This window comes from Cervus canadensis, chromosome 1, assembly GCF_019320065.1.
Source record: "Cervus canadensis isolate Bull #8, Minnesota chromosome 1, ASM1932006v1, whole genome shotgun sequence".
Lineage (NCBI taxonomy): Eukaryota > Metazoa > Chordata > Mammalia > Artiodactyla > Cervidae > Cervus > Cervus canadensis.
In genome coordinates this window covers 53826600-53835694 of record NC_057386.1, presented here as the reverse complement: position 1 = coordinate 53835694, position 9095 = coordinate 53826600, and the positions used below count along the sequence as shown (strand labels likewise).

The window sequence follows — 9095 nt, the reverse complement described above, 5'->3', positions numbered from 1 at the left end:
CCCCAGAGAACAATGTGACTTATTTAAATCAAAATGAACAAAAAAACTCCTATTCACCTATGACACCCAATCCAAACACAAATCTGTTCTCTGTATCTATGAGCTTGCTTTCTTTTGCTAAATAAGTACTTAAAAGAACAAGAGTACCACCATCCACAGTCATGATTATTTTTTAAAAGAGAGAGCACTTTAGAGCAAAAACAAGAAATAGGATATACCCTCTCCATACTGCTTTTATTTTTCATATTTTTTCAGTGCATGTCTCCAAATCAGTTCAGTTCAGTTAAGTCACTCAATCGTGTCCTACTCTTTGCAACCCCATGGACTGCAGCATGCCAGACTTCTCGGTTTATCACCAGGTCCTGGAGCTTGCTCAAACTCATGTCCATCAAGTCACTGATGCCATCCAACCATCTCATCCTCTGTCAACCCCTTCTCCTCTTGCCTTCAACCTTGCCCAGAATCAGGGTCTTTTCCAATAAGTCAGTCCTTTGCATCAGGTGGACAAAGTATTGGAGTTTCAGCTTCAGCATCAGTCTTTCCAATGAATATCCAGGACTGAGTTCCTTTAAGATTGACTGGTTTGATCTCCTTGCAGTCCAAGGGACTCTCAAGAGTCTTCTCCAATACCACAGTTCAAAAGCATCAATTTCACACCACTCAGCTTTCTTTATGGTCCAACTCTCTCATCCATACATGATTACTGGAAAAACCATAGCTTTGACTAGACTGACCTTTGTCAGCAAAGTAATATCTCTGCTTTCTAATATGCTGTCTAGGTTTGTCATAGCTTTTCTTCCAAGGAGCATGTGTCTTTTAATTTCACAACTGCAGTCAGCATCTGCAGTGATTTTGTAACCCAAGAAAATAAAGTCTGTCACTCTTCCCATTGTTTCCCCATCTATTTGCCATGAAGTGATGGGATTGGATACCATGATCTTCGTTTCTTGTATGTTGAGTTTTAAGCCAACTTTTTCACTCTCCTCTTTTACTTTTATCAAGAGGCTATTTATTTCCTCTTCACTTTCTGCCACAAGGGTGGTGTCAACTCATATCTAAGGTTATTGATATTTCAGCTGGCAATCTTGATTCTTGCTTCATCCAGCCTTGCATTTTGCATGATGTACTCTGCATATAAGTTAAATAAACAAGGTGACAATAAACACCCTTGATGTACTCCTTTCCCAATTTGGAACCAGTCTGTTGCTCCATGTCCAGTTCTGTTGTTTTTTTACCTGTATACAGATTTCTCAGGAGGCAGGTAAGGTGGTCTGGTATTCCCATCTCTTTAAGAATTTTCCACAATTTATTGTGATCTACCCAGTCAAAGGCTTAATCAATGAAGCAGAAGTAGGTGTTTTTCCAGAATTCTTTTAATTTTTCTATGATTCAACAGATGTTGGTAATTTGATCTCTGGTTTCTCTGCCTTTTCTAAATCCTGCCTGAACATCTGGAAGTTCTCAATTCATGTACTGTTGAAGCTTAGTTGGAGAATTTTGATCATGACCTTGCTAGCATGTGAAATAAATGCAATTCTGCAGTAGTTTGAACATTCTTTGGCATTGCCTGTCTTTGGCATTGGAATGAAAACTAACTTTTTCCAGTCCTGTGGCCACTGCTGAGTTTTCCAAATTTGCTGGCATATTGAGTGCAGCACATTAAGAGCATCATCTTGTAGGATTTGAAATACCTCAGCTGGAGTTCTATCACCTCCACTAGCTTTGTTCGTAGTGATGCTACCCAAGGCCCACTTGACTTCACAATCCAGGATATCTGGCTCTTGGTGAGTGATCACACCATCGTGATTATCTGGGCCATTAAGATCTCTTTTGTATAGTTTTGTGTATTCTTGCCACCTTTCTTAATATCTTCTGCTTCTGTTAGGTCCATACCATTTCTGTCCTTTATTTTGTTCATCTTTGCCTGAAATATTTCTTTGGTATCTCTGATTTTCTTCAAGAGATCTCTAGTCTTTCCCATTCTATTGTTTCCTCTATTTCTTTGCATTGATCACTGAGGAAGGCTTTCTTATTGCTCCTTGCTATTCTTTGGGACTCTGCATTCAGATGGATATATCTTTCTTCTTCTTCTTTGCCTTTCACTTCTCTTCTTTTCTTAGCTATTTGTAAGGCCTCCTCAGACAACCATTTTTTCCTTTTGAATTTCCTTTTCTTGGGGATAGTCTTGATCACAGCATCCTGTACAATGTCACAAACCTCCGTCCATAGTTCTTCAGGTACTCTGTCTATCAGATCTAATCCCTTCAATCTGTTTGTCACTTCCAATGTATAATCATGAGATTTGATTTAGGTCATCCCTGAATAAAGAGTTCATGATCTGAGCCACAGTCAGCTCCCAGTCTTGTTTTAGCTGTCTGTATAGAACTTCTCAATCTTTGGCTGCAAAGACTACATTCAATCTGATTTAAATATTGACGAGCTGGTGATGTCCATGTTTAGAGTCATTTCTCGTGTTGTTGGAAGAGGGTGTTTGCTATGACCAGTGTGTTCTCTTGGCAAAACTCTGTTGGCCTTTGCCCTGCTTCATTTTGTACTCCAAGGACAAACTTGCCTGTTACTCTAAGTATCTCTTAACTTCCTACTTTTGCTTTCCAGTCCCCTATGATGAAAAGGACATATTTTTTTTTTTTTTTTTGGTGTTAGTTCTATAACGTCTTGTAGGTCTTCATAGAATCATTCAAATTCAGCTTCTTTGGTATTAGTGGTTGGGGCATAGACTTGGATTACTGTGATATTGAATAGTTTGCCCAGAAAATGAACATAGATAATTCTGTTGTTTTTGAGATTGAATCCAAGCACTGCATTTCGGACTCTTTGTTGACTATGAGGGCTGCTCCATTTCTTCTACGGGATTCTTGCCCATAGTAGTAGGCAAATGGTCATCTGAATTAAATTCACCCATTCCAGTCCATTTTAGTTTGCTGATTCCTAAAATGTCAATGTTCACTCTTGCCATCTCCTGTTTGACCACTTCCAATTTATCTTGACTCATGGACCTAACATTCCAGGTTCCTACGCAATATTCTTCTTTACAGCATCAGACTTTATTTCCATCACCAGTCACATCCACAACTGTGTGTTGTTTTCACTTTGGCTCAGCCTCTTCATTCTTTCTGGAGCTATTTCTCCACTCTTCTCCAGTAGCACATTGGGCACCTACCATTCTGGGGAGTTCATCTTTCAGTGTCCTATCTTTTTGCCTTTTCATGGGGTTCTCAAGGCAAGAAGAATGAAGTGGTTTATTATTCCCTTCTCCCTATTTTATCAGAACTCTCCACCATGCTCCTTCTGTCTTGGGTGGGCCTATATGATATGGCTCATAGTTTCACTGAGTTAGACAAGGCTGTGGTCCATGTGATCAGTTTGGTTATTTATTGTAGACCATCCTGCGTTTCCTGCTCAGGCTCTCACAAGGCTGCCATCGGGATATCTGTGGGGTGTATTGCTCTCTGGATCTCGGGACCCTCTTCCCAGCTCCTGGGGCTTGGGCAGAATTCAGCTCCTTGTAGTTATAGGGCTGAGGGCCCCTCTTTCTTCTGGTGGTCACAGGAGTCCTCTATTGAGCCTTCTCATAACATTGGCTTTTGGAAACCACCATATCTAGATTAATTAATCCGGGAGTCAGAGATGTGAGTTATAATGTCAAATCCTATTTAAAAAATAGTGGAGAACACAAATCTTTTGACATATATTGGTATTAATTATTGCTAATATCATGAGGTTCTTTCATGGGGTCACTTCTCTTCTTTTATGTTTATGTGTGCTGTTTATGTCTTAAGATTTTTTGGTTATTTGAGAGACAGCATGTGGAAATCAGCATACCCAAACATAAAAACCTTGCTGAGAGAATCTCTAATCTTGCCATACCTCCATAAACCACCCCACCTTCATCTTTAAAAGAAGAGCCTGTTCTACAGAATGTTGTATGAAAATAAACAGTAAGTCTGAAAGCATTTAATAACTATAAAGTGATCTGTAGCTGTGAGATTTAGTCAGTATCTCCAAGATATGTAGTTTAATCAAAACCCCGTCAAGACTGTGTTAATCTGTTTGCAATGTCTGATGCAATATCAAAATATGTTCTGTGTAGTATACTACAGTGTACTATGTACACGTTAGTGCCTGGAACAAAATAGGCACTGTATCATTTTCTGTTCCCTTTACCCACTAAAAGTACATGCTTTGACTCTCTAGCTAACACCAAGCATTCTGCAGAATAAGTGATAGTCCACCTGCAATTATGCTTCTATGATCTTTTTGAAATTTTCTTTGATAAACAAAGGGAGAGAAAATCAGAATAATCTTTACGTTATGAAAATTTTCATCTTACTCACATATCAGCTTTTTTACCTCACTTCTTTCTCTCTCTCTTTGCGCCCTCTACTGACTGCAAGTTTGTATTGATTTAGCAAATGGAACTGATTTGAACAAAGTGAAAGTGACAGTTGCTCAGTCCTGTCCAACTTTTTGTGACCCCATAGACTATACAGTCCATGGAATTCTCCAGGCCAGAATACTGGAGTGGGTAGCTGTTCCCTTCTCCAGGGGATCTTCCCAAACCAGGGATCGAACCCAGGTCGCCTGCATTGCAGGCGGATTCTTTACCAGTTGAACCACAAGGGAGGCCCAAGAATCCCTTCTCAGGGGATCTTCCCGAACCAGGAACTGAACCGGGGTCTCCTGCATTGCATACGGATTCTTTACCAATTGAGCTATCAGGGAAGCTCCATTTTGAACAAAAAGATTACAATCTCTAGCCTGTGACTATGACTAATATGTATGCTACTTTGCTCACAAAAAATAGGATCAGGCTGCATATGTTTTTAAAAATTTGCTTTTAGCACTAACTGTGTACTGCAAACATCTTTCCATGTCAATAAATGTATCATCATAACGGCTACATGGTGTTGCATTGCAAGGATGTCCCATCCTTATGAGAGCACATTGAGTCTGCCTCGGCTTTTCTCATTGCTATTTTTTAAAAGTTTCCTTTTATGCCTCATATTCTCCATGAGATATGTTAGAAACTAGAGCCATGATTGATAACAGTCCATAATTAACCCTGGAATCTAAAACAGATGCATCAGTACTCAGAATCACAATACACAGTACTGCCAAGTATTTCTCCTGTCAGTTTCCATTCCTGGCACTGCTTATCTTTTCCTACTAAATTGCACCAAAGTATATCACAAGCAAAGAGCAAACATTTTAAAAGATTTAAAACCTTGTTTTCAATAGGGCACAAGAAGATAGTACATCTCCAAAATGAGGATTGATTATCATGAATAAGGAAAAATTTGAGGTCTGGAAAGATTGAGTGAAAATTAGAAATGTCTTTGGCATGTTCACCCCCGGCTGAAGGAATGACTGCCCTAAATTATACTGGAAAAAAAAATCAATTAGTGAAGCTGGAAAAAAAAAACAACCTTGAGAGTTCTCTCAAGACTCGTGTGAAAACAACAAATATTTGAAAATAATGAGAGAAAAGATAAGAAATAAGGAGTCCAACAGATGTAAGTATGCAAAATAGGAATTCCAGAGCAGGAAATGAAACCAGAAGAATGCAATTAAAAATTAAATGACAGAAATTTTTGAGCTAAAGAAATATTTGTTTGAAGCTTTAAAAAGGTTTACTAAGACTTCCTTGGTGGCCCAGTGGATAAGCATTCATCTGTCAGTGCAGGGGACACAGGCTCCACCTCTGCTCCAGGAAGAGTCCCCGTGCTGGGAAATAACTAAGCCTATGTGCCCCAACTTCTGAAGCCACGTTCTGGAGCCCAGGATCCACAGCTACTGTAGCCTCTGTGCTGCACCTACTGAAACCTGCATGCCTAGAGCCTGTGCTCTGCAACAAGAGAAGCCACTGCATGAAAAGTCCACTCACCCCAACGAAGAGCAGCCCCCACTCACCACCGCTAGAGAAAGCCCGCATGCAGCAACGAAGACCCAGGGCAACCAAAATAATAAATAATCTTTTAAAAAGGCTCACTAAAAACAAATGAAACACATGCCTAGGTATACTCAGGCAAAATTCTTGAATATTAAAGACAAAACAAGCTTTTTGCATGAATTGAAGCTTTTATTTATTTATTTATTTTTTATTAGTTGGAGACTAATTACTTTACAATATTGTAGTGGTTTTTGTCATACATTGACATGAATCAGCCATGGATTTACATGTATTCCCCATCCCGATCCCCCTCCCACCTCCCTCTCTACCCGATCCTTCTGGGTTTTCCCAGTGCACCAGGTCTGAGCACTTGTCTCATGCATCCAACCTGGGCTGGTGATCTGTTTCACCCTAGATATTATACATGTTTTGATGCTGATCTCTCGAAACATCCCACCCTCGCCTTCTCTCACAGAGTCCTATTTTTTATTTTTTTGAATTGAAGCTTTTAAAACACAGAAAAGTATACATTCTAGAGAAGAACGCAAATCAAGCTGTTCTCTCTAAAGCTAAATGCCAATTATCAATGTTTACAGAACTTTGAGGATGGGTCAAAATTAAGAATTCAAGAATAGTAAAGACATAGCTTAAAAGAGTTAAAACTGAACAATAAAAGCATGGTTTTGAAGCATTCTGCAAATGTAAAAATATAATTCTTTAAGGAGAGGATTGATGTTGTAAACCACAACAGTAATAGGTTAATGAAAGATAGCATAAAAGCACTATGTTTTTTTCTTTTCGGGGATGAGATTAATATTTTATATTGCAGTATAGTTGATGCACGATACTATGTAAGTTACAGGTATGTAAGCTACAGGTATACAGGTATACACTGCACTGACTCACAATCTTAAAGCTTATACTCCATCTTTAGTTATAAAATATTGCCTGTGTTCCACATGTTGTCCAATATATCCTTGTAGTTTATTTTATACCTAATAGTTTGTACCTCTTGGTCCCCCTCACCACTTTTCTCCCTAAACTGGTAACCACTAGTTTGTTCTTTGTATCTGTAAGTCCGCTTCTTTCTCATTATAGTCATTAGCCTGTTCTACTTTAGATTCCATATATAAGTGATAGCATTCAGTCAGTCTCTCTCTGACTTATTTCATTTAGCATAATGCCCTCCAAGTCCATCCATATTGCTGCAAATGGCAAAATTTCATTCTTTCTTATGACCAAGTAGCATTTCATTGTATATATAAACCGCTTCTTCTTCTTCCTTTTTTAAGAGACAAAATCTGTTCCTGTCGAGCACCATGCATCACCTGGAAGCCACGCACTGTGAGGAGCGTGAGGCTGAGGTTCAGAGGATGAGAATACAGCACCCAAAAATACATCAGACCAGTGAGTCCTGCCAGGTGGAGAGGAGATCTCTGGGACTCACAGGGGTATCAGTGGAGGGTAGCACATCCCCTGATGTGAACTGCAGGGAGACCACAAGGCGTGCCAGGCCACCACAGCCACTGCCAGACCTCTCTGCTGGCTCCTGGCCTCCGATCACCGTGGGTTCCCGTGGGCGGTGCCCGGGTCGGTCCGCAGTCTCTTCTCCAGCACCGGGAACTCTTGGGACATGGATGGCCGTGCTGTGGTCAGCTGCTCAGTCGTGTCTGACTCTTTGAGACCCCATGGACTGTAGCTCGCCAGGCTACTCTGTCCATGGGGATTCTCCAGGCAAGAATACTGGAGGGGGTCGCCATGCCCTCCTCCAGGGGATCTTCTCAACCCAAGGATCGAACCCAGGTCTCCCGCACTGCAGGCAGACTCTTCACCCTCGGAGCCACCAGAGAAGCCCTGGGACATGGATTATTTCTTCCAAATTCAGTAAAATACACATTGCAGTAAGAGCTCTACCGAGAATGGCTCTGTACTCTGGGAAGCTTCACAGCGTCTAAGCAGGGCCGACATTCGTGGGAGCAGCTAGGAGAATTCGCCTCCAATCACAGTCTGTAGCGGGGTTCTGAGTGCCAATCTGTGAACTGCCGCTGAGCACATCCTTAGCGACACCCGTGCAAGGACTAACTCTGAAGGGGAAAAGCAAGCTCAAGCCTCAATGCTGAGTTCATTACAACTTCTCGAGAATCTCATCAACAGCTCATGCAGTATAGTTTCAAAAAATAAACATGTTAAGGTAAGCAGATAACTCTTTAGAACCCCAAATATATTTTCTGGCTATATTTATGTGCAACTCTCTGTCTGCAATGGGTGGTCTGGAAGACGCTCTTCATCAGGACAATGTGGTCACAGGACTCGGATGGCCCAGCCAGACTGAGGGGAGCTGAGGACTCGGGAGGAGGCTCTCTTCTGGTTGGAGACCAACTTCTAAGGCATATTCCAGGGCCCTGCAGTCCTCTCCCTGTATCCTCCGGTGTAGCGCTTCGTGTAGTCTTCCCCTTTATTCTGGAAGACCTCCTTGTCCCCCAAATGATGTACTGCAGCTTCTATATCCAGTGGATCACCAAAATTCAAAGCGTCAGTAAACAAAGAGTTTAGTCCCCAAACAACATCCTTCAGCATCCTTCTGGGGGCCCAGTCAGTGCCCTCAGACGTATCTCACGTTTCCCAGTGGAGTTGGGGTTGCCAGACTTGGGTCAAGCAGTTCACTTTGGGAGGCACCGTGTTGTATGCATCGAAAACCTCAGCTTCAAACTGAAAATTTCCAACCTGTTAGTAACCCTTATCTGGGGTGAGAGCTGTAAAGAATGCAGCTTTCTTGGGTCAGAAAAATGCACTTTACACTTATAAGGTAAATCAGCTTCAAGTTCTGCAGGCTCTTGAACACACAGCCTGTCTGTCACAGAAACCCCCGAGTGGAGTCAGAGGCTGTGGCTGACTCCCAGGACCTTAGAGACTGTCCTCGCGCTTCAGGTTGCTTGCCAGCATCAGCATCACTGCTGTGTTTATCCTGGCCCTCTGAGACAGGCAAGGCAGGCCAGGGCCAGCCCCATGGTGGGCAGGTGACGTTGAGGGTCAGCCCCTCACCTGTACCACATCTTCTTTATCCTTTCATCTGTTGACAGACTTAGGTTGTTTTCATATCTTGGCAGTTATAAATAATGCTGCTGTGAACATCGGAGTGCATTTGTCTTTTTGAACTAGTGGTTTTTTTTTTTTTTGATATACA

At 41.5% G+C, this 9095-nt stretch overlaps 1 pseudogene; it reads right to left on the bottom strand.

Moving 5' to 3' along the window:
- Nucleotides 1–8293: 8293 nt before the first annotated feature.
- Nucleotides 8294–8860, bottom strand: LOC122437014 (annotated as a pseudogene).
- Between the last annotated feature and the right edge of the window lie 235 nt (nt 8861–9095).